The sequence below is a fragment of the Citrus clementina genome, unplaced genomic scaffold (assembly GCF_000493195.1).
Source record: "Citrus clementina cultivar Clemenules unplaced genomic scaffold, Citrus_clementina_v1.0 scaffold_2, whole genome shotgun sequence".
NCBI classification, from domain to species: domain Eukaryota; kingdom Viridiplantae; phylum Streptophyta; class Magnoliopsida; order Sapindales; family Rutaceae; genus Citrus; species Citrus x clementina.
In genome coordinates this window covers 4,003,836-4,009,766 of record NW_006262688.1, presented here as the reverse complement: position 1 = coordinate 4,009,766, position 5,931 = coordinate 4,003,836, and the positions used below count along the sequence as shown (strand labels likewise).

General features: G+C 34.0%; 1 non-coding gene across 1 annotated transcript; it reads left to right on the top strand.

Moving 5' to 3' along the window:
- The first annotated feature begins 4,316 nt into the window (after positions 1 to 4,316).
- LOC112101228 lies at positions 4,317 to 4,425 on the top strand. Its single transcript, XR_002907355.1, has one exon. It is a non-coding gene; the product is annotated as a small nucleolar RNA R71 (small nucleolar RNA).
- The last annotated feature ends 1,506 nt before the right edge of the window (positions 4,426 to 5,931 follow it).

The window sequence follows — 5,931 nt, the reverse complement described above, 5'->3', positions numbered from 1 at the left end:
TCAACAGATAAATGACAAGGTTTACCATAAATTAACCGATAGGGTGACATTCTTAATGACGTTTTAAATGCAGTACGGCAAGCCCAAAGTGCATCATTTAGTCTAAGAGACCAATCTTTTCGGTTTGGGTTAACCGTTTTTTCCAAAATTTGTTTTATCTCCCTATTTGCTAATTCAACTTGATCATTTGTTTGAGGACGATAAAGGGTAGCAATTTTATGTGTAATTCCATATTTCTTCATTAAAGACTCAAATGACTTATTACAAAAATGCTTACCTCCATCACTGATAATAGCTCGAGGGATTCCAAATCGACTTAAAATGTTTTTTCTTAAAAATTTAATCACAGTTTTACTATCATTATTTCGATAAGAAATTGCTTCAATCCATTTTGAGACATAATCAACTGCAACTAATATATACACAAATCCAAAAGATGATGGAAATAGACCCATGAAATCAATTCTCCAACAGTCAAATATTTCAATTTCAAGTATGGGATTTAAGGGCATTATGTTTCTTTTTGTAATTGATCCCAATTTTTGACATTTTTCACAACTTTTGCAGAATTCATATGTGTCTTTAAACATGGTAGGCCAATAAAATCCACACTGTAAAATTTTAGCGGTAGTTTTTCTTGAAGAAAAGTGACCACCACATGCTTCAGAATGACAAAAATTAATGACACTACTTACCTTATTATCAGGAATACATCGCCGAAAAATTTGATCTGGGTAATATTTGAACAAATAAGGGTCATCCCAATAAAATTTCTTTACTTCAACAAAAAATTTCTTCTTCTCTTGAGCATTCCATTGCAAAGGCATGTTACCTGTAACAAGAAAATTAACAATATTAGCATACCATGGCATTGAAGTAACAGAAAATAAAAATTCATCAGGGAAAGAATCATTTATGGGTGTTATATCATTGCAGAATTCGGATGTGAGTCTTGATAGATGATCAGCAACAACATTTTCAACACCCTTTTTATCTTTGATGGTAAGGTCAAATTCTTGTAGTAATAAAATCCAACGAATTAGTCTTGGTTTGGCATCCTGTTTACTCATCAAATATCTCACAGCAGCGTGGTCAGTAAACACAACAGATTTAGAGCCAAGCAAATATGAACGGAATTTGTTTAATGCAAATACAAGAGCAAGTAATTCTTTTTCAGTTGTAGAATAATTCATTTGAGCACTATCCAAAGTCTTACTCGCATAATAAATCACAAAAGGTTTACCATCCTTTCTTTGTCCTAAAACAGCACCAACAGCAAAATCACTTGCATCACACATTAATTCAAAGGGCAAAGACCAATCAGGAGATTGCATAATAGGTGCAGATGTTAAAAGACAAATTATTTTCTCAAAAGATTTTTGGCAATCATCATTCCATTCAAACGGTGCATCTTTTAATAAGAGGTTACAAAGTGGTTTAGATATGGCACTAAAGTTTTTTATAAACCTCCTATAAAATCCTGCATGTCCTAAAAAGGATCGCACATCTCTAATTGTTTTTGGTTGTGGCAATTTAGATATGACTTCAATTTTTGCTTTGTCAACTTCAATTCCTTTAATAGAAACAACATGACCCAAAACAATTCCAGAAGTAACCATGTAGTGACATTTTTTCCAATTCAACACGAGTTCTTTTTTAACACATCTTTTTAAAACTTTCTCCAAATTATCAAGGCAATCATCAAAAGAAATCCCAAACACAGTCAAATCATCCATAAAGACCTCTAAACAATGTTCAACCATATCACAAAAAATGCTTAACATATATATTTGAAATGTTGCAGGAGCATTACAAAGCCCGAATGGCATTCTTTTAAATGCAAATGTTCCAAAAGGACATGTGAATGTGGTATTTTCTTGGTCCTCAAGTGCTATATGAATTTGATAATAACCTGAATATCCATATAAAAAACAATAGTAGGGATGTCTTGCTACTCTTTCTAAGATTTGGTCAAGGAATGGTAATGGAAAATGATCTTTTCTAGTGGCTTCATTTAATTTTCTATAATCAATGCACATGCGCCAACTAGATATAATTCGTGTTGGAATTAATTCACCTTTTTTATTTTCAACAACAGTGATTCCAGATTTTTTAGGCACTACTTGTGTAGGACTTACCCACTTACTATCAGAAATAGGGTAGATAATTCCCATATCAAGCAATTTAAGGACTTCTGTTTTGACTACCTCTTTCATGTGTGGGTTTAATCTTCTTTGAGGTTGTTTACATGTTTTAGCATTTTCTTCCTAATTAATTCTATGCGTGCAGATTAAGGGATTAATGCCTTTAATATCATTTAAAGTCCATCCTATTGCATTTTTATGCTTTTTAAGAACAGTAAGTAACTTACCATCTTGGTCGCTTGTTAAAGTAGAAGAAATCACAACATGATAAGTTTGTTCTTCTCCAAGAAAAGCATACTTCAATCCTTCAGGCAAAGGTTTCAATTCCATTTTAGGTGCTTTTTGTTGTTCTGTCTTTTCAATACTTCCAAGCTCCTCAAATTTTGGCTCGTCATCATAATTTTGCGAAGTCTGCACAGAATCAAGCAACGAATTTATATTAGAAATATCAAGTTCAAGTTGCTTATTTGACTCAATTGAATTAACTAAATAAACATTAGAAAGTTAAGAAAAATCCCCTTGTTGAATATTTTCCTCGATACAAGATTCAAACAATTCCTTTTGTTCATCAGTATCATCTTCAATCTCATTTTCTTCATTAGGTTGCCTGTACATGTTGAAAACATTCAATTCCAAAGTCATATTTCCAAAGGATAAATTCATTAAACCATTCCTACAATTAATCAAAGCATTAGCAGTTGCTAAAAATGGTCGACCTAAAATTACAGGAATTGGTTTGTAATTATTCACAACAGATTCAGTTTCCAAGACAATAAAATCCACAAGATAAATAAATTTATCAACTTGTACTAAAACATCTTCCACTATTCCTTTTGGTACTTTAACTGATCTATCGGCAAGCAAAAGTGTAGTTGAAGTTGATTTTAACTCACCCAGATTAAGTTGAAGATAAACTGAATATGGAAGCAAATTAACACTAGCACCAAGATCTAGTAAAGCATGCTCAATTCTGTGGTTACCAATAATACAAGAAATGGTAGGACAACCAGGATCTTTATATTTCAACTTATTATTAGTAGACAGAATTGTACTTACCTGTTCGGCCATGAAAGCACTCTTTCTTACCTTCAATTTCCTTTTAACAGTGCACAAGTCCTTTAAAAATTTGGCATATGAAGGAACCTGCTTGATTGCATCTAATAGAGGAATGTTAACTTTCACTTGCTTAAAGATTTCATAAATTTCAGAAGAGTGGTTTGATTTCTTTGGTTTATCAATGCATGCGGAAATGGTGGTTCATATGGAACACTAGTTATTTCTTCACTAGGTGTAAGTTCATTTAGTCCTTCCTTACCCTTTGAATTTTCATCATTTTCATAAGGTTCAGGCATAAGTCTATCAACAACCTTACCACTACGAAGAGTTATAACTGACTTGACTTGGTCTGTGGGTGGATTTTGTTGAATTTTAGGATTTGGTTGTGGTTGGGCTGGAAATTTTCCTTTTTCTTGAATGGTGAGTGCAGAAGCAATTTTAGCAAGAGTATCTTTCAAATCAGAAAAAGTTTGTGCATTTTGATTGTTAATAACATCTTGCTTTATGGTGAATTAATGCATTGTGTCTTCTAGATTTTTCCAGGGTAGTGGAACATATGGTGCATAAGGCTGAGGATTTTGAAAATTTTGTGGAGGTGGTGCTTGTGAAGATTGTGCATTATTATTCTTCCTCCAACTGAAATTTGGATGATTTCTCCAACCAGGATTATAAGTATGTTAATATGGGTTTGGTTTATTGAAAGTGTTAATCACATTAGCTTGATCATTTAGACATTCTTTAAGTGCAGGCAAAGTGGGACACTCTTGAGTGAAATGATTATTCGAATTACATATGTTACATGCAATTTCTTGAACAAATTTTACTTGATCACTCTTTTTATGCTCCAAAGCTTCAACTTTCCTAACTAGGAATGCAAATTTTGCTTGTAAATCATGATCTTCCCTAAGGTTATGGATTCCTCGACTAGATGGAGATGATTGTTACTTATTTGTCAATTTAAAAGTTCCAACAATATCCCAATGTTGTGCATTTTCAGTTAATTGGTCATCTTCAGGATTTTTATCCCTAAATTCACCATTACACATCATTTCAACAACCTGTCTACTTTGGGGTATTAAGCCCTCGTAGAACTAAGTGACCAATCGCCAAGTTTCAAAACCATGATGTGGGCATATGTTAAGCAACTCTTTAAACCTATCCCAACATTGATATAATGTTTCTCCATTTTTTTGAGTGAAAGAAGTGATTTGCCTTTTAAAAGAATTTGTTCTATGCGGTGGAAAGAATTTTTTCAAAAACTATTCTTGCATGTTATTCTAAGTTCTTACTGATCCAGATCTAAGGTTTTGTAGCCAAGTTTTAGCTTTATCTTTTAATGAAAAAAGAAAAAGCTTTAATCTAATTATGTTCATGCTACAATTTTGGTCTGTGTATGTATTACAAACTTCCTCAAAATCTCTTAGATGCAAGTACGGATTATCAGATTTTAAACCATAAAATGTTGGTAAAAGTTGGATAATACCTGGTTTAAAGTTGAATCGATATGCTTCTGAAGGAAATACTATACACGACGGTGTGTTGTGCAAATTTTAATGTACTCACAAGTGCACGAATCTATTGTAGTATAGACTAATGGTGACGAGTGTCGATCCCGCGAGGAGGTGGATTTTAATTGTGTAGAATTAATTTTGTAAATGGGTGATTGGATTTGTGGTGGAAATGATTTGAAATATGCTAAATCTTAAATTGAATTGGTGAGAATAAATTCTAAAATTGGAATTGAAATGGTGAGAATAAATTGAAGAGAAATCTATTGAAATGACGTACTTGGGTATCTGGATCCGTATCAACATGCATCATGGGCTAAATAATCCGTATTAATGCCAATTAAATCATGAGGGGGAAATCCACACCTCATGAACCACGCTCTAATCAAAATGGTGCTAAGGGCTTATCGTGCCAAATAATAATAACCTTGTACTAGAGGGCCAGTGAAACCAAGGCGGTACTAGACAAGATTAGTATTATTTGTCGACGAAAAGTCAAAACATCCACAAAAACTAGAGGGGAAGAGAAACTAAATTTACCAAATAAAGCCCATGACACATGTTGAGACTTCACCTTCAACCCAAGCTTGAAAAGAAATTAGCTACTCATAATTGAATTAGGGGCAAAATGGAAATTTATTAAAATACGAAGAACATACAAGATGGAGAAGGAATTACAGAAAATGAATCCCAAAAATGGATTTAGAGATATCAAATTAGGGGGGAGAGGCCCCCTTTTTATAGATATATGGAGTAAATCATGGCCATCGGATTAAAAACAGTTTGGACGCTCAGGATTGCGCCACGTCATCAGTCAACAGTCCACGGCTTGACCACGCGGATGAACAGTAACACGGTTTGACCCAGATGAACAGTAACGCAGTTTGACCTGGATGAACAGTAACGCGGTTTGGTTGAAAATAATCCTGTGTGATGCATGCACCGTACGCGAGATTTTTCGTCCACTGATATGCTGCCACGTCACCATCAACAGTACATAAGAATTTTAGTCCAACAGGATCGTGACACCTCATCAGTCAATGCCACATCATCGGTCAATGCCACGTCATCATCCGTCTATGTGAACAGTGTCGTGAACAGTAACGTATACAGTACCGTACACGTGAATAGTACCGTACATATGAATAGTGCAATTTTTCCTTTTATGCTCCTCCTAAGGTTTTTGACCGTCCTGAGTTCAAAAGTGATGTCCGTTTTGCCGT